At 38.6% G+C, this 20,919-nt stretch overlaps 1 protein-coding gene across 2 annotated transcripts in view; it reads right to left on the bottom strand.

Moving 5' to 3' along the window:
* Positions 1–20,919, bottom strand: part of LOC131038276 (retrovirus-related Pol polyprotein from transposon TNT 1-94) — a 70,735-nt gene that overhangs the window by 6,823 nt on the left and 42,993 nt on the right. The window lies entirely within an intron of this gene.

Here is a 20,919-nt window from a genome sequence, read left to right as displayed (position 1 = left end):
CCAATGTCCACCTTTCCTAGATTTAGCTAAGAGAACATGATTATCTTTGTGAGAGTTCTTGTGTTTTCCTCTTACCTCAATTCGAGATTCCTCTTCGATGCAATCAAATTGAAGACGCTCAAAGTTGGGACGATTTGCTCTTCCACCAATACTACGAATGAATGGTTCCCATTCATTAGGTAGACCATTTAATGCAATCATAACAAGATCTTTGTCCGAGATTTGGCAATCAAGAGTGCTTAGCTTGTCTTTTAGTTCATTGATCTTCATGAAATAGGCTATGATTGAGTCTTCTTCTTTCATTTTTATGTGAAGAAGCTGTTGTCTTAGTGCAAGTGCCCTACTGAGGTTGTTGACTTCATACATCCCTTCCAAGTGTTTGATCATTTCCCTGGTAGACACAAACTTTGATATGACAGTGACAAGATGATTCTTGATGGATTCAATTATGATCCTCCTAGCCTTGAGGGAATCTTTCTTGAACTGTTTCAGTTCTTCAATATCTTCTGGAGGAGACAGCCCTTCTTCTTCTACAAATTTCAGCAGATCATTCTCTTCAAGGATCAATAGAATACGGACCTTCCAAGCAGCAAAATCAATGGCTCCCTCAAGTCTATCTTCAGCCTTCAAACCTGACATTTTAATCTGAAAACAAACAGCAGCTATATGCAACAAATGATTTACTAAAATCAGAAGTTAGTAACACCTTAGCTCTGATACCATGTTAAATTTTGTGACCCAGATTAGTAATCAGATTATCAGTCTTTAATTATTTGCTAATATTAAGTAAAGTAATGACAAAATGAAAGTAAGTGCATAGGAGACAAACACAAATACCCTGGGAAAACCTCCAAGGAGGAAAAACCCAGCACTAAAGACCCACAAGTCAAATTATGTATTCAATCTGAATTGTACCAATACAATACTTAGCTGAACTCTTCAGCCTCTTATCAGATCTGCATGTTTAATGGTCAGATCTGCCCTTCTAATTATTCCAAGTCTGCATCAAATCTGCTCTCTAACAGAATTCTGGAACAACCAATGCCTTTGACCTTCTTGGATGAGTTCGCCCAGTTTTACTTCTCAATTTCGCATGCTTAGTTGCAGAAGTATTTCGCTTTGCAAGAGGGAAATAAGAATGTGTTTGTGTTTGGTAAATGATCATTATTTATATGATCATTTAACCCACATACCCTTTAAGTCGGCCTCCATTTACGTATTCATTTTGGCGCCAATTTAATGTGGCGTGGTGAATGGGGCTGGTCTTTGTTTTAGGGCCACGTTAACCCTTTTTGGGGCCGGTCCTCCACGTTATGCTTAAGGGAAGGGGTTCGGATGTTGCCTTAGGGCAATCCGAACCCTCTTTCCTAGTTACAAACCACAGTCCTTAGATGTATAACTTAACAGGTATTTGCATTAAACAAAATAAACAACTAATATGACAGCAGCCAAACCCAATCACATACTTAACCCCAAAAGCGGCCATTAAGTCAAAATAAAACTGGCTGCAATAACCTCTATATAGCTGATTATCATGTTGAAGCATAACTCACATGAGATGAGTTCATTCAAAGTTTACTTAAGATGTGTCCCCGGTTATAGTATGGAATCATGAATGCATAGATCTACTACTACACTATTAAAACAGAGGATTAAAATGATAGGTGATTGGACTTTCACCAATATGGACCGATGCCTACTCCATAGGGAAAGTAACTATTGAACAGCAAAGAGGATAAAGATGCAACAAGATAAAATATCAACACAACTAGATCCTCATTAACATGAAAATCAAAGATTAGATCCATGCAATAAACATAAGTTGGAGAATGCCAAGATCTGAAAGCACAAACGAACCTTCCACTAGTGAAACCAAATGAGTGTACAGTAGGATGTCTATCATATAAAATGAAGAGTGTGAAACTGTACAATGAGAGCCTTGCATTTATAGGCAGGGTAGAAAAGGTAAGAAGGTAGGACTAAATGATTGACTACCCCTCTAAATGTGCAACACTTGTATGCTCAAATGACAAGTGTGTGAGCATGTGTAAAGTGTGCATGTAATAGGTGTCTCCATAGGTGAGTACATGCGTCTCAATCACATAAAGTTGGACAAAAAGCTAAAAGTCCGTAAGTGAATACTTAACTAATGTGAATAGCTCAACCTAGGAAGTGTGATTAGCTAACTAGTTTGATAACAACCCTATTTACGCTACACACCCCTTTAAGTGCACCTCAGGGAGTAATGTATGCGAAGATGACGAGTCATGACTACTAAGCCATGTTAGGTATTGTTGACGTGTTTTTATGACTACGTCAAACACAAAATAAAGCTGCCTAACCGTCACTTCACTCTCTCTTGATCAAAGTACGATTGCATGCTAAGATTGCAAGAAGTTCAAACAATCAACTCCAAGGTTCCTTTATGCTACAAACATGACTCAGTTGGCTGATGTGATTGTTGGTAATCCAAGGGGCCTTACTGTGGCTGGTGCATCATTCTTTCACTTCTTTGCTGTGGCTGGAACTCCATCATCAGATATGGCAATTTTGTGATGTTGCTGCTTCGAACGGACTAAAATGAACTGAAAGTAAAAGGGAAAGGGTTTAGAAGGATCTAAATCTACTCCTAAAGGCAATGATAACAATGAATAGTGCTTTGGTGGACAAATTCCAAATAAACCAAGCTTTGCTTCGCCAAGATCAACTACAACTCTGCAAGAACCGGTGCAATCTTTTGAGGATGTTGAAGGATTTTCACATTGAGAAAGTGCATTTGAATACCCAACACGGCGCAATCCAAACGACTGTCCACAATCGAACTTAGCACAAATTTAGGGGGCTCAGACTAACTTTACACTACAACTTACAATCAGCAAGATGCAAAAAGTATGAACCATGGAAATTCATCAGACACCATTACATTCTCCATTGAAATCAAAGCACTTTACTATTTCTAATCTAAGTGAGGAAGGTGAAACCATGCAAGCTTTGAAAAAATAATTTAAGTGGACACCATCAAAGAACAATGTTTCATTCTTATTATCTCAAAACTTATAGCAACAATTTCATACAAGTCTCCCTCCTATTACAAATGAGGGGGGGTCACCCCTTTATATAGACCTCAGGCCATGATTACATGCAAAACCCTAATTAGGGTTTTCCCTAAAAGATTCCCCACTCAAGATGCAACAAGGTGAGAATCTCCAATTAATAATCCATCATGCCCATATACAATTAATTCAAAAGTACCCAAAATGCGTTGAATATTCATCCATGTAAAAATCACCCCATTATGTCATAAATGCTCCATTTCCACATGCACCGGCTACATGCAAAAAGAATCTGCCATAAATTCAACATGAAATGACCGGGTCACCATTTGATCAAATAGTCCGGCAATGAATGCGCCAACATATTGCCATGTGTTCAATAGATCCTCGCCATGCAAGTGGACCTCGCTGTCGTATATCCACTCCTACACATCTAGAATTGTTGGAGAGAGAAAATTTGATTCAGGAAGAATTTTCTTGAAGTCTCTTCAACTTTCCTTGCTCGGAGAAGGTTTTCCATCACTTTTCACCATCTCCTATTTTTTAGGAATTTTCCACAAATTAGGGTTTCAAGTCTAGGAGGGAGAGAATTCTCCTACGAATCCAAATCTATGAAAATTTTGAAATTTGGATGTGATTTGATGCCTGAGAATGGATTTTTCAAAAAAAATCTCGAGGGGAAATTTCTTATTTAGATCAACACTGATACCTTGACTTGGGCACCTTCCTTTGAACTTGGGCAATGATTTTGCATTGGTAAGGAATTTTGTGATTCTGAAGCTTTCCATGACCATCAAGTTTTGGTGCTCTGGTACCTTCCTTATGCGCAATTCTCCCCAAGGCAAGGAATTCTTAACTTCAACATTTTTCCATGCATCATCCACTTTGGCGCCCTACCATGTCGTAGGGCGGAATTTTGCTAGAAATAAGGAATTTCATCACATTGAAGGTTTTCCAGGATAACACCTCTTTGGCACCTTCATCATGGCTTGGGCGCTAATCTCCTTTAGGCGTGGAATTCTAAACTTTCTCCATTCTCCTTGAGCACTCCACTTTGGCACCTCCCTTGGAGTAGGGCGGAATTTTCACTAAGTGGTGGAATTCACAATTTTTCGTGCTTTCCATGTCAACTTCACTTTGGCGCCTGTTGACGTGTATTTTCTACACAATCATACACAGAATAAAATACCGACAGGCATCTTATCCTCTCTTGAGAAAATAGTCTCTAACTGCTGAAGATCTGCAAAAAGGATCAGTTAGATGGACTCCAAGGTTCTTTTAGTGGGGTCTCCACGTGTGGACAAGCTTTTTAGTGGTATGATGTGATTTGCTGTTTCCTCCAAGGCGTCTTACGGATTCCAAAGGCTCGAAGATTTTACTAATCTAAAAGGAACTTTCAAAAAAAAAAGCAAAAGGACAGGGTTTAAGGAAGTCTAATCTAGCCTAACCCTATGAATGACTTAGCATGAATGAGATTTGGCAAGACTCAACCAACTTCAATTTTGCCATAAGATAACAACTCAATTGAAATTAGTGCGATCTTCTAAGGTAATAATGATGTTCAATGCATCAAAGACCAAGGACACTACTACGAAGGTACATATCCTAGATACGAAAATGCTTGAAGGTTAAGGACTCAAAATGTTTTCCAGTCGACCACGCAAGGCGTTCCTACAATCAGCAAGAAGCTAGTGGTTTGGATAGCGAATCCTACCAAATATCAAATCTCACACTTAGTCTTTCAAATTAACAAACTACTTTGATTGAGCGTGATTCAAGTACATCCAACAACCATGAAGATAACTTAAGAAATTTGCAACAAAACACCATAACTTCAATATTTTATTGATTTCCAAGTCATCATATACAACAATTGCTTGAATTTCTCTCTTCAAGACTCAATCTTGCTACAAAATAAAATTGCTTCTAATTCTAATTCTCTCTATTACATCAACTATTATCTCTTACACTATTCACTATTAACTCTTGAAATGAAAAAATGGGGGTATAAATAGCATCCCCAGTTACAATGAAAGGTCCAGATTGAAAGTAAATCAATGGACAAGATCATGACACCTAAACCCTAATTAGGGTTTGTTACAAATGACCTCCTTTTTACTGAACAATATTAAATACATAGCCAAATATTAAATTTGGCACAAAAATCTAGGAGGTATCAACCAATGAGAAATAAGATGTCATGTCATCTGTAACAACCTTTCATCTAGAATCTTATTCCCTTTCCAATTCTCTTTCTTAGCATATGCAATGAATTTTGTCACGATTCCTTCGATTTCTGTGCTTGGAATCTCGAGAATATTCTTGATACTCTCTTCTAAGTGGATAACCTGATCAAATGCATCTAGAAGAGCTGTGTCCCAAGTAGGTTCAAGTTCCTTTGTTCTATCAATCAGGAGCATGGTGGCATACATCTGATCATACTGCTCATCTGTAACATCTGCGTCCTTGCGAAAGATGATCTTGATTCTATCCTCAAATTCTTGTAAATCCACATCTGTCTCGACCTCGATCCTTCTGCCAAGAATGGTACGAAGTACCTCAAATACTCTGTCCTGGATCGGATTGATCACCTCCTCAACTTGACCACATCTAACACTGATGTCCTCGAAGAGAACACTCTTTATATGGAGTAAGGTTGACCACTGAAACAAACTGTGAGAATCACCTTCTAAGATCCTCTCTTGTGCTAAAATTCTTCTGGATGTGTGTCTTATAACTTTCAAGACAGGGATGACAACGTCCTTGGTATGGGCAAACGCAGCTACTGTTGCCATCAATCTGTGAATAATCTCAAGAACTTGGATAGCCTGGTGGGTGATCTTTGACATCCTTGTAACAAACTCAATGGCCACCGTGTGAGATCTATCCATCCAACTACATGTATGCTGGACCAGGTTCCTGAATCTTTCTGCTTCATTGATTGATTGAAGGGGCAATGCCTGCAATGGTGATCTAACTGGATCCTGACGTCCCAAAGGTTCATTGATGTGACTGAAATACGTCCTCCATGCACCGACCTCTCTCTCAAGCTTTCTATTCTTTTCTACTTCTTCTCTAAGCTTGTCCTTCAATGCCTCAAATGTGTCGGTGGCATCATCTAAAGTCTGCTCTGCTGTGGATGGTCCTAACTCAATAGTCTGTATATGATAGTCTTCTGCTAGGATCTCACCCTCATATTTGTCTGCTGCCGGTGTAGCTATCTGCAGTTTTCTAGATCCAGTCTCATCTCGAATCATCTTGGACATCTTTGTAGCCTTCTTCTTCTCTGTTGTCATATGTGAACGTCCCACGAGGCTCTCTAAATCAATTGCACTGTCCTCGTCCTCAATTACGATCACCTTAGTTAATCTTTCCTTCAACCAATCTGGGATGTTCGATCTTGTCTCTTGAACTTGAATTTCTTTATGTACTATTTCCTCTTGTCTGGGAGGAGATGTTACTTCGTTATCTTCTTCTAAATCATAGTCTTGGAGAGATCCATCGGATGAAACATGCTGTGCCTGTCCTTCCTCCTGTCTATCATTCTGTACCATCGATTCCATGGACTCTTCCACTCGAACTGTTCTATCCTCTGGTCTGGAAGAAGTACCTGGTATTTGATCTTTGTTGGCACCTTGCTTTTTCTTGGAAGACTCTTTCTTCTCTGATCTTTCCTTTCTCTTTGAACCTCTCGAATGGAGATTGCCCTCACTGGCACATCGAAGGTTACCCTCACCTGAATTCCTAGGATTAGGATTGCCTTCACTAACACTGGCTCCACCTTCGGCTGGTTTTTCTTCCAAAGTAAAAGACATAGCTATGCCCTGTTCTCTTAACTTCTGATGCTGAACGTCTACCCATCTGCGAGTACATGACAAGACTGGTGCCATCAAATCATCTAAATCCACGACCTCAGGCTCATTCCAATTCAAACTAATTGTTTTACTTTCTCTATCATATGAAGATTGGATGTGCCTGCCGTTGTCCTGAGCTTGGTCGGCTACTCTGTAAATCTTACATTTCCTGATGAAATCCAAAGGCAATCTAGAATGCATCTTTCGTTTCACTTCGAGATCATCTAGGAGATTCATCATAAAATCTTCAATTTGGTGCTCCTGTCTAAATCTTCTACCGACCGTCTCTTCTAAATGTCCATGTGGATCAAAACTATTCCTCCAAGCAAAAGATGAAAAAGGATACAAGGCTAACTCCTTCTCTGCGTCATCCATGGCCAAGACATTAGGACATACCTCAACTGAATTACCCAAAATAATAGGTACCTGAACTCCATTCTGATGTCTGTGTCTGAATGCCTTCACATATGCTGCCAACTGCCTTGTTACTTCAAGTAACACAATTCTGTTTGTCGGGTATCTCGGCAACATGTATGGAGTTAAAGGACATCCATGCACTCTAATGTAAGTGAACTTGGGAAACTGAATGAACCAAGCACCGTACCTCTTGATGAACTCCTGGGCATCCTGAGATAATCTGTTGTGAATCCCTCCTTGCAACGTCCTTGTGATGTTCATCGTGAAAGTATCATTGACTAACTTGTAGTTCTTCCCTGGTGGATGATGCAAGTAGGTATAGGATTCACAAACTCTGACCTCGCCGGGTCCTCTTCCAATCACTCCTCTGTGAGGTAGTCCTGCGTACTCAACGCTCCTGATTAAGGCATAGATGACGTATGAACTCATGTGGAAGGACTTAGTAGCCCTGAGTCTTCTCAATTGTACGTCTAAGCAATGGCTAATTATCCTAGCCCAATGTATTGTACCCTTTCCTTGAACAATCACCTGGATGAAGTAAAACATCCATTTCTCAAAATAGAAGGCATGAGGTGCTCCTGTAACTCTGTTGAGCATGGTAATCAAATCTCTGTACTCCTCTTGGAAATCAATCCTGTGTGGTGTGTTCGGTACTTTGCTCAGACGGGGACGACTCTTAAGTAGCCAGTTCTTGTTGATTATACTTAGGCAAGCATCTGGATCATCATCGTACACTGATCTGGCTCCTTCAATGCTCTTATATATCATGTCCCTGTGCTCTGGAAGATGGAAGGCTTCACTTATGGCCTCCTCTGAAAGGTACGCCAAAGTGTTTCCCTCATTGGACACAATTGTCCTGGACTGCGGATTGTAATGACGGGCACACTCGATCATCAACTCGTGGCACTGAATAGCTGGAGGAAAACCGGCCGCCTTAATGATGTCACTCTCTATTATTCTCCGGGCGACAGGTGATGGCTTGCCGATGTAAGGGACCTCTCGAAACTTCTTCGTGCTAAAGTTCCCCAAGTTTGTATCTCCAATGTTGCTCCACTTTGACACGATCTTGGTCTCCACTTCTTCGGTCTTCTGATCTTCTTTCATGAGAGCTGAGCGGCTGGTGGATGCTCCCGCCTTCGGGGTCGCCATACCTACACAACATTTCATTATAAGAAATAGATTTTGCAATAAATAGCGTAAATAAGAGAGATAAATTTTAGGAAACCTCATGATAAGTCTCTAGAATTATCATTTCCTAAAAAAAACGATTGAGCCAAGAGATTCAAAATTCAAAATTTCAAAATTTGAAATATGACGATGAATGAATAAAGCAATAATAATTAAATCGCCATACCTCGATAGAGAGCTAACTCTAGAATGCAAAAACAAAATTCGCCTAGGCAAAATTGAGGTATAAAATAATCTTCAATATGGTCTCCTCAAAATTGACTTCGCCACCTCTGGAGAGAACGTGATCTTCAATTATCGCCTTTGACGTGGTCTCAAATGGATCTTCAAGTTTATCCTTGACAAATCGCTCAAACAAATCCTCCAAGTCCTTAGCAAACTCGCCTTAATGTATCCTTAAGCTCGCACTTGGTGTGGTCTTCAAATTCGCACCACCTTTGGTCTTCAACGCAATTCGCACTCCACACTTCAAGCACACTTCGCACCACCTTTGCTTTCTTCAATTCGCATGTAGAAAGGTAAAATAATGATGTAGAAATGATAGTTTTTACCCCCCTTATATAGCGCTCACATCACAATTCACCCTCAAGGCCGACTTGATAAAATAAAGTAATTTCAAACGATTTTTAAATAAAATAACAAGGCCGACTTACATGCATGAGCGTTCTTATTCGACTTTATTAATTAATTAAATGCCTTTTATTTTAATTAATAAATTTCGATTTTTTTAAATCAAGGCAAAATAATTAATTAATGCAAAACGCCATATTAAATGCCAATTAAATAGGACTTTAAATTTTATCGAATTTTGGCATTAAAATGAATTTAAAAAGGTTTATTTGGCGCCAAAAATTTTGAAAATGAAGTGGACGTACCTCATCGCCCTGGTCCCTTGGAGAGGGACAGGAGCGATTCACCATTTTTGTCATGATTCTTGCGTTTTCAACGTTCAACTCCTTCATTTCCACGTTCCAAATCGATCATCTGGTTGGGTTCTTCGAATTAGATTGCCTTGCATATGCGCATGAGTGTCTTTAGATGTATCATCGCCCTTGTCCCTTGGAGAGGGACAGGAGCGATCCTAAGGTTTTTGCTTGAAATTCTCCATTTTGATACGATCCTTTCCTTGTATCATCTTCCAAATGCCATTTAAAACCTTGTGCGTCCTTGTCTTAACGTGATTTTCAAAGAATATCATGTGTTTTGCCTAACATCGCCCTTGTCCCTTGGAGAGGGACAGGAGCGATCTCCATGTCTTCACGTTCATCTTGTATCTTTGACCTTCGAACTTCCATTGTAAGGCGAATAATATCATTGCTTGTCCATTCCACGCACGTCCCACTTGTTTTTGCAAGGTACCTTTGATGTTATAAGGATCATCGCCCTTGTCCCTTGGAGAGGGACAGGAGCGACCCATGTTTTTTCTCCATTTTGAGCTCAAGTTGGTAACGTTTAACCTTGGTTCATTGTTTATTGCCTTCGAAATAACGTCCTTTACCTCGTCCATCCTCGCCTTGCCTTGACTTTGAAGGAGTATGAGTGTTTTTGATGAAATCGCTTTGGTCCTTGTCCAAAGGACAGGAGCGATATGGACTCCTTAGCTTAATTGATAATGTTTGGACGTTCAAAACTCTTGCATGTCATCCTCAAAAGACGTCTTGAACCCTTTACAACCTTGTGAAGCCTTGACTCAACGTAATTCTTGCATGAATTGATCAATATACTCAATATCGCTCTGGTCCCTTCCTGAGGGACAGGAGCGAAGTTCAACATTGTGAGCTTGTTCTTGCTTTTATCAACTTACAATTATCTTCAAGGCGTGTAATGACGTCCTTTCGATCCTCTTGGTAGCTTAACACTTGCTTGTCTTTTGAAATCGATGCCTTAATGGAAATATCGCTCTGGTCCCTTCCCATGGGACAGGAGCGATCTGGGGTCTTAGAGCGCAAATCCTTCCAACGTGACGACCTTGATGCTTGTGTTCGATTGAAAATGCCTTGAAACGTCCCTCGCCACCTTGTCTTGACTTGTGTCGACCTTGAACTTTGGAGGAACGACCTTGAACTTGCGTAGGAAGTATCATCACCATTGTATCGCCCTGGTCCCTTGGAGAGGGACAGGAGCGATCCTCCCCTTGTGGCCACTATCTCACTTTGCCAGGTTCCAAGTTTATATTCAACGGATTCGTCCCTCTTCACTCCATTCGTCCATGCCTTGACATCATCTGTAACCTTGCAAGAAAAGCAATTATATCAAAAATCGCTCTGGTCCCTTCCTGAGGGACAGGAGCGAACTAGGCATTTAACGCTGTTATGGACGTCCCAAAAATCTTCAATTTATATTCAATGCGTTCATCTCATGTTTTCCCTTGTTTTTGAACGTAAACTTGCCTTGACTTTTGTCTGGATTTTGCATAATGAAGGAAATCGCTCTGGTCCCTGGGAGAGGGACGAGAGCCACAAGGTACCTCGCCCTGGTCCCTTGGAGAGGGACAGGAGCGATTTGGTCAATATAGGTCATTCTCCTTCGTTTTTGCATCTCAAATTATATTCATTTGGCAAAGTATCTTCCTTCGGACCCTTTCAAATTGTTAAGTTTTCAAAATCTTGCAAGGACAAGGCGAAATTTGAATTGTAGCTCCGGTCCTTCACTGAGGGACAGGAGCGATTTTCTTCCTGGAGGCATTTCTGTGCTCATGAAAATCTTCAATTTATATTCAATGGAAAGATCTCGCCGTTCTCCATCACGTCCAACACGAAATTTGTCTGGACTCTGCAGGGACGATGAGATATTTGAAAATGAGCTCCCGTCCTTCACTGAGGGACAGGAGCGATTTTCCTCCTGGAGGCCAAAGTAACATGATTTTTCACATTTTAACACTTCACGAGGCGAAAACAAATCAATTCCAATGCCCAGGATCAAAATTCAAAAAAGTCAAAATTTGGTCAAAATATTCAATTGGACAAAAATTCACATTGACGGTCAACACTTAGACAAATTTAAGCTCTGCATTAACATTCCAATTGAGAATTAGACCATTTTGGCAAATTTATTGCATTCAAAATTTGCATTCCAGAAAAGGAAGCTCAAAAGCTTCTCAAAAACGACTGGATTTTGGCTTGAAAAGGCAAAATTTAAAACCCTAAGGCTTAGCCCTAAATCCAGACAATCAACTAACTAACAAAAACCCTAAAAAACGAAAGCGAAAACGAGTGAAAAACAAGCAAAAAGAGGGGGTCCCCATTTGCGATGGGGCGATGTGTGAAATGGTCACAACAGCGCCTTGCTGAAGTATGGGCGCTAAAACCACCTAGGCAAGGATTTTCACATTCTCCATGTTCTCCATGGACTCCTTTGTTTGGTGCCCTTGGCCAAGCTTGGGCACTGAATTGACTTGGGGAAGGATTTTCATGATTTTTCCTCTTTCTCTTCATCAGGGTATATATGAAATATAACATTTAAGTATAAGAAAAGACATCTTCTTATACTTTAAGTTATATTTCATATATATTGTCAAGATGTTTGAGAGTGGTTTCAGGTCCCCAGGAATCATAATGCAAATTATGGATTTTGGAAGATCTTTCAAATTTTCAGACTTTGTCAAATTTCAAGCCATTTCCGGATCAGGATGACATTGGTGGATTGATGTGAATTTCCAGACTTATATGATTTTGCATGCTTTCTTCTTCTAGAATAGGAGTTCCATACTTAACCATTTTTTTGATCCAACTTGTCTGCCTTGTGACTCTTCCGGATTTAGAAATGGTCTTCAGAAACGTTCAGTCTTCAACGTCTTCAAGGACGAACCTGCCAAAATAGATTTTCCCAAATAGTAAGTGTTTCAAAATGTTAGGGTTTGGACAAAATAGGTCAGAAAAGCACTTACTAAAAATAGAAACTTACTAAAAATAGAAATTACTAAAAATAGTAAGTTTGTTTTTTGACAAAATTAGACCAATCCGGGAGGCAGTGAAACTTACTAAAAATAGTAAGTGCTCAGAATTCGCTCAAATTTTACTAGGAGGTTCCTTGAAGAGTCCCGATTCCAATTCTAAGTTCAATTTTTCCAAAACCCTAACAGAAACCACTAAAATCTAGGACTAAAGGCAGAAACCCTAAAATTGATGAAATAGGCCCTAGACTTCACCAAATTTGCTCAAACGAAAAGAAAACTTGACCAATATGACCCCCAAACACTCGCAAACTAGAGAGACTGACAAGACTGCTGCGAAAAGACCCAAAAAACAAAGCCAAAAGACCGAAAGGGCCTAAAAAGTAGGGGGTCCCCATTTGCAATGGGGCAATGTGTGAAAACGTCACAATAGGTACTTGTACAATTTTCTCATAAATGGAGTAAAGGAGAAAACCCAGTGGGAAATAAAACACTTTCAAAAAGAGAAATAATGCAATGAAATGTACAAGAGAAGAAGATACAACATGATGACAGCCCAAAAGAAATTCGTAAACCCCATACCACATTTCAATCTAGGTCTACAACAAATGTCCCAATTAATATGTCTTTTCTGACCACCTTTATTCTAGCCATTGGGACTTGGCTGATATTCGCCTATAGAGAGTCCTTGTACAAAGAGTTTGTTTACAGAATACTTTACAGTGATATGCAATAAGATTTCAAGTGTTGTGGTATAGCATGTGTTAACTAACACAGCAGTGATGATGCAACGGTGACCATTGGCATTCCCATGAATGCATCTCTATATATAACCTCGTATGAATGTGCCATGATTGGCTGATCAGAATGTTGGAAGACAGACATTGATTGACTGTTGTATGGTATAATCAAAGTGATTGCAAAAGAGGTATGTTGTAGATTGAGACTATATAAAAAGTACAAAGACCTTTTTGTATTCAATCATTTTTTACTTCGAATAATATAACTATGAATGTCTTTTGGTGGTGGGATCTCTCCCAAAGTGGTTTTCCACTTAAGTCTTTGAGTCGTGTTTAATCTTATGGATGAATAATATTCCATTTACTTTCATATATGCTGTTAGATAGATTTTGCTACTGCTGTTGACTAATGGTCATCTACAAGAAGGGTTAAAATCCCCAACACTTGGCATCAAAGCATAGGTTGTTTTTTGGGTGGTTACTGCTTTGTTGGGAATCAAAACCCTAGCATGTATGGCAATAATGAATAAACCCTATAGCGGTTGGTATTTTGCAGTTTGTGTCTAACTAGACATAAAAGAAAACTTTCAAGGACTTTGTGTGAAAGCAGAACAATATCAAATTTATGGCTAGCATGTCAAGGTCTGAAATTGAAGACTTAATGGGTAAAACATGAAACTATAGAAGTAGAAAATGGAGGATTTTATGGTTGGAAGAGAACAGTGGACTATAATACCTTATTTGACCAGACTCTCAGATCTATTCGATGAAACCTAAGTAAAACTAGATAAGAAAGCAGGAAGTACAATCCAGTTGAGTCTATTAGATTCAGTGTTGATGAATTTGTTTGAGGAGACGAAAATAAACTCATTGTGGAAGAAGTTAGCTACATTATATCAATCTAAGTCTAGTTACCAAACTTGTTTAGAAATAGAGTTATATTCTTTAAAATAAAGGGAATAAGACTCGATAGCTGATCATTTAAATAGTTTTAGTATGATTTTAAGTCAACTTGTGTCAATAGGCGTTAAGATGGATGAAGAGGACAAGAGCATTGCAATACTTTGTTCCTTACCAAATTCATGGAAAAACCTCATTATGTCCATCAACAGTGATGTTATGTCACTGAAATCGGTAAATGTTGTTGGTATTTTGCTAGGTTGTCGGTTCGGGTTCGGGCACGGGTTCAGGTTCAAAGAACCCGGTACACCGGTACGGCAAAATTTTGAAAAGGGGTTTGGGTTCGTTTGGGTTCGTTAGTACAAAAACATGTAAATTCTTTATATATATATATATATATTGATATTTGTGAAGCCTATAAGCATGAATTAAAAATTTGCATGTCACATAGCATCATATAAACAACAAAACAAACATCAGTCTTCAACTCCTCTTTGATCTTGGAAGCCAAATTTTGTTCACCCTTTCTTCAACCTGCTCTCATAAAACATATGTTTGCAACACAAATGAGGTGAAATGAGTGAATATAATGTTTTAGAAGTCACTTTTAGGATATAAGTTTCACTTTTTAGTAGGCGGAATTCAAAAAAAAATTAAATTTTGCATATAATTTGCTTTTTTGGGCCGCCCAGCCGCCTGGGTTCGACTGGGTTCGACCCGGGTTCGACTGGGTTTGACCCGGGTTCAATTGGGTTCGACCCGGGTTCAACTGGGTTCGACCAAGGACGAACCACCTCTGGGTTTTTTGAACCCTGGTCGAACCCAGTCCAAACCGGACCCAAACCACGAACCCGTTCGAACCAAAACCGGTACCAGGGGGGTCCAAGGGCGAACCCGGTAACTTAGGTATTTTGTTAAGGAAATTTAAAAAAGGTCCATGGATGGTGATTCTTCCAATGACCTAGTTGTTAGAGGAAAGTATAAGGAGAAGAAAGGTAAGAAGAAGACTAGAGATAAGAAGTCTCAAGGTAAGGACAAGTTTATTTCTCCTAGAAACCTATAGTAAAATGCTGGAACTATGACAAGAAAGGTCACATGAAGAAAATGTAAATCCAAAAAGGATGATTCCTTTGATAGTTCCTTTGACAATGGCGAGCATGGCAGTGATGCATTTATTTCTGCTAACATCATTGGTGATGATTCCTAGTTGATTGACTCATTTGCTTTTCGTTATGACACCACATAGGGAGTGGTACTCTAACTATACAAAGTGTGTTGCAGGGAAAGTGTTCCTTGGTGATAACAGCTCTTTGAAGATAGTTGGTCAAGGAAAGGTGGAAATTGTCTTCATGGATGGTAGAGTAAGAACATTCTCAGCCATTTTGCACATTCCAAGTTTGGCCAGAAACCGTGTGCCTGTGTCTATAATGACTTACTTTGGAATACATGTCATATTTGATGGAAAAGGTTATAGATTGGCTGAGGTCAATTTGGCATTTGCAAAAGACTTGTGCAATGGTATTCTCTAAAGACTAGATGCGTCAACTTTTCCTAGTTGTGCTAATGTAACTACATTTAAATTAGAATTATCACGGCATCTTAAGTTAGTCACCTAAGTGAGAACGGTCTAAAATACTTCATAAGCAAAGACATGGTGGAAGGTCCTGTTGATTGTTTTGTTGAGATAGATTTTTGTGACCATTGTGTGCTTTCAAAAACAAAATAGGGTTTAGTTCAACACTGGAAGCACTAGAGCAAAGGAAATTTTGGAAGCAATACACAATGATGTGCTGGTCCTATGGATGACCCTTCCATTGGTAAGTATGTACTATTTGCGATTCATTGATGACTACTCTAGGTACTCTTGGGTGCATTTTCTTAGGAGGAAGTCTAAAGTATTTATCAATTTTAAGTAGATTAGAGCTCTTGCTAAAAATTAGACCAATAAGAAAATAAAGGTACTAAGAATATGTAAGGGTAGTGAATCCTATTTTTTAGGATTTTGCATATTCTATGAACATGTTGGGATTGTGAAACAACGGACATCACCATACACAACGCAATAGAAGGGGGTAGTTGTGAGGTTAAATAGAACCTTGCTAGATTAAGCGAGAAGTATGTAGAGTAGTGCATGTATAGGACAAGAGTTCTAGGTTGAGACCATTAGAACCACATGCTACTTGAAAAAACAAGTCTCCCACTTCTACCCTGCAAAACAAGACACCATATGAAATGTGCACTGGAAGGAAACCAGTGGTGACATATTTGCGATTCATTGATGACTACTCTAGGTACTCTTGGGTGTATTTTCTTAGGAGGAAGTCTAAAGTATATATCAATCATAAGTAGATTAGAGTTCTTGCTAAAAATTAGACCAATAAGAAAATAAAGGTACTAAGAATATGTAAGGGTAGTGAATCCTGTTTTTTAGGATTTTGCATATTCTATGAACACCATACACAACGCAATAGAAGGGGGTGATTGTGAGGTTAAATAGAACCTTGCTAGATTAAGTGAGAAGTATGTAGAGTAGTGCAAGTGTAGGACAAGAGTTCTAGGTTGAGACCATTAGCACCACATGCTACTTGAAAAAACAAGTCTCCCACTTCTACCCTGCAAAACAAGACACCACATGAAATGTGCACTGGAAGGAAACCAGTGGTGAAATATTTCCATGTCTTTGACTTAAGCATTTGTTCAAGTGCCTATGAATAAGTGGTCTAAGTTATACTTCAAGGGCAAAGGTGTATTTTCATCAATTATGGTGAGAATGTTAAAGGCTACAAGCTCTAGAATTAAGAAACTCTATAGGTTCTTTACTCAAGGGATGTAAAATTTGGAAACTTAAGAGTCTTGACTAATGAAGAACAGTCAAAGGAGAATAAGAGTGAGAAGGTGCATTTTGAGATAAAAGTAGAGAGCAACAGAATGTACCTAAAATTGAACAACAATATGGACAAAACAATCTGGAGAAGATGAGGGAAACACATCTGATAGTAACTCTAAAGAAGAACAAGGTGCAGATGTGAAAGGAAAATCCTCATTAATAGATGTGAGTGTTAGGATTAAGGTGCCATCTACCTTGTAAATCCTATGTCATATTGCATGGTTCCACCACCCTTGAACAGTGTCCTAAAGCACTTAAGGTTTATTGAGAAAATATTTTGTAATATTTATTCTCACTATTGTTGTAATACATTCATATGGGGTGATGAGTTCCACTAGCAACAGTAAAAGTGAATTGTGAACACAATTATTTAATGTTGTTTTCCCCAGATTTGGATGCATGGAATTGAATAATTAATGACATAAGAAGAGGACAAAGGGATGACCTTCATACTTCTCCAAGTAGGATTTTGGAAGAGACAACAGGTGTCTCTTGGTATTATGTCATTTATTGCATTTAATGTAATGTTTCTCTTCCATGTTTTTTGTGCCCAAGTTGGAGGTAAAATATTGGAGCCAAAACCAGTGTCCTTTCACATTTCGTGGAGGCAATCCAAGGGTTAGGGATTTTTGGAATGAAGAGCCTTCTTTGGATGCCTTGTTTGGTGGTTTTGGAGCTCTTGTCATTCTATATAAACAACTCCTTTAATGTAGAATTAATGAGGAACAATTGAATGGAGAGTTACTCTGCAGGAACAAGGACAGGTGGAAACATAAGGTGGTTTTTTTTCACAGGTACACACGTGTTTCCATGTTGTAGGAAAAAAGGAGAATGTAAGTTAATGTATTGTAATCACGTTTATTTGTTGATAATGCATACTTGGCCTCTCTGCTTGGTGGAGTTTTTTCTCCGCTGGGGTTTCTCCACGTAAATCTTGTGTTATGTGATGCTCTAATGTTGCAAATTTGTGCCTCATTCCTCCTACCTTTTGATTATGTTATGCTTTATTTATTGCTGTTATAAGTTCACATAAGGTAGTGTTAATAAGCATGATATGAAGGCTGATATTTAGCATCATAAAGAAAAAGGATCTAAGCAAGGTATTTCTACATTAAGGCAACTTAATTTTCAGATTTGCATGTAAGTTGTCAACTTTTCTTGTTGTAGTAGTCCAAGCCTTGTATCTCATTCTTTGATCAATTATTTGGGTAGAGATTGAATTTCCCCAACATTTGGTATTAGAACCTGTATATTTCTCAACAATGAGAAGGTCTACAAGGCAGCAAAGATCAGCTAATAGGGATAGTCCACCAAATTTCCATTGTGTGTTTGCTCTTACTTGTAATAATAGTGAACCAAATTCTATGGAAGAGGCTCTCACTTCCAATGAGAGAAAGTCTTGGAAGAAAACCATGGATGAGGAGATGACGGCATTGAAGCAATGTAAGAATTGGGATTTGGTTGATCTATGTAAGGAAGATCTTGTTGATTGTTCTATTAAGTTCACTTTTGTAAGCATTGTGCGATTGGAAAACAAAATAGAGTTCAATTCAACTTTGAAAACACTACAGTAGAGGAGATTTTGGAGGCAATATATAGCAAAATGTTTAGCCCTAGGGATATTCCTTCCATTAGCAAGTCTCTGTACTATTTGTCATTCACTGATGATTACCCTAGGCACTCTTCGGTGTGTTTTTTGAGGAAATCAAAGGTGTTTCTCAAGTTTAAGAAGTGTAAAGCTCTTGTTGAGAATTAGACCAATGAAAAAGTGAATGTACTAAGAACAAATAATGGCAGTGAATTCTGCTATGAGTTTGACATATTCTATAAGCATCTTGAAATTTTGAAGCAAAGGATGACACCATACATTCTGCAACATAACAAAGTGGCTAAAAGATTAAATATAATTTTCCTAGATTAGGCCCAAATTATGTTGAGTAGTGCAGGTCTATGAAGTTTTGGGTTGAGGCAATCTGCACCACATGCTACTTGAAAAACAAATCTCCTATTTTTACACTCCAAAAGAAGATGCCATATAAAATGTGGACAAGAAAGAAACTAATGCTGTCATATTTACGAGGCATTTGTTTAGGTGCCTATGTAGAGGTGGTCCAAGTTGGAAATCAAGGCCAAAAGGCATCTTTATGTCGGTTATGGTGAGAATGTTCAAGGGTACAAGCTCTAGAATCTAATAGCTCTAAGAGAACAGTTAAAGGAGAATGAAAGTGAGCAAGTGCATTTTGAGATAAAATAGGAAGAAGAGAATGTACTTGAAACTGAACAACAATGTGGACAAGAATATTTGGTAGAAGAGGCAAGAACATCTAATGGTAACTATAAAGAACTAATAGCCTGTGAGTATGTATCCAAGACAACAGAAATCACCTGATAGGAATAGCCCACCAGATTTCTATTGTGTGTTTGCTTTTGACTGCACTAATAATGAACTGAGTTATTGTGGAGGAGGCTTTAACTTCCAAAGAGAAAAAATATTGTAAGAATGCCATGGATGAGGAGATGATGGCATTGAAGCGATATGAGACTTGGGATTTGGTTAATTTGCTTGAGGCCAGGAAACCTATTGGCTACAAGTAGGCGTTCAAGAAGTTCAAAGCATATGGATCACTTGAGAGGTACAAGGCACAATCAGTGGCAAAGAGTTATTCCCAAGTTACGGGAACAAACTTCCATTAGATCTTTCCTCTATTGCTAAATTGAGTTTCATTAGGATATTGTTTGCTTGAAGCCAGGAAACCTATTGGCTACAAGTAGGCATTCAAGAAGTTCAAAGCATACGGATCACTTGAGTGGTACAAGGCACAATCAGTGGCAAAGAGTTATTCCCAAGTTATGGGAACAAACTTCCATTAGATCTTTCCTCTATTGCTAATATGAGTTTCATTAGGATATTGTTATCTATTGCTACAACACTTGATTTGGAGATTGAGTAGATGGATGTTAAGACAACATTCTTGCATGGAGACTTCAAGAAAACAATATTAATGGACAGCCTAAAGGATACAAGGTGAAAAGTAAAGAGAATTTGGTTTGCAAGCTAAAAAGGTTACTCTATGGATTAAGGCAATCTCCACAAATGTGAAACCAAAAGTTTGACATGTGGCGAATTTGAGTTTTGGAAAAAGTGATATTGATCAATGTGTATACTTCAAACAAGTAAATGGCCTCATTTTCATTATTGTTTTATATGTTGATGATATGCTTATAATCGGAGACATCAAAACATTAATTCAAGAAATTAAAACTCAGTTGTCTATTAAATTTGACATGAATGACTTAGGAGTTACCAGATACATACTCAGTATGAAGATATGCAGGGATAGGACCAATAGGAAACTATGGCTAAACCAGAGGAAATATCTTGAGACAATCTTTTTGAGGTTCAAAATGTAGGACTGTAAACCAGCAAGTTCACCCCTACCAATTGGCACATAATTGAGTATGGTACAATGTCCTAGATTTGCAAAGGATTTGGAGGAGATGAGGAAAGTTATTTATGCTAGTGCACTAGGAAGTCTTATGTATGTGATGGTCTGTACAGGACCAAACATTGTCCAAGCAGTGGCAGTTCTAAATAAGTTCATGGTGAAGCCAAGAAAAACATTGGACACATGTGAAAAGAGTGTTCAAACTTCAAACACTTTTAAGGGAATTCTAGATTATAGCTTAAGCTTATCATGGTACTAATAATGTAGACAGAGTGTTGAGTGTAAAGGGATTTGTTGATACAGATTGAGTTAGATATCTTGATAATTGGAGGTCAACCAGTGGTAATGTCTTTTGTTCAATTTGGATAAGGAATGAGTTGGATGAATAAGAGGTAGCAGACAACTGTCCTGTCAAGTACTAAAGCAGAATATATATGGCCAAAGTGATGCTTGTAAGGAAGTTGTGTGGTTAAAGAGGTTGTGTGACAATATTGGTTTTATGAGTCAAACAATGGTGAAGTGCTTCACGGAGTGTAATTTTT

The sequence above is a fragment of the Cryptomeria japonica genome, chromosome 11 (assembly GCF_030272615.1).
Source record: "Cryptomeria japonica chromosome 11, Sugi_1.0, whole genome shotgun sequence".
Taxonomy (NCBI): domain Eukaryota; kingdom Viridiplantae; phylum Streptophyta; class Pinopsida; order Cupressales; family Cupressaceae; genus Cryptomeria; species Cryptomeria japonica.
Note: the sequence above shows the minus strand (reverse complement) of the source record. Positions and strands in the feature narration are given on the sequence as shown.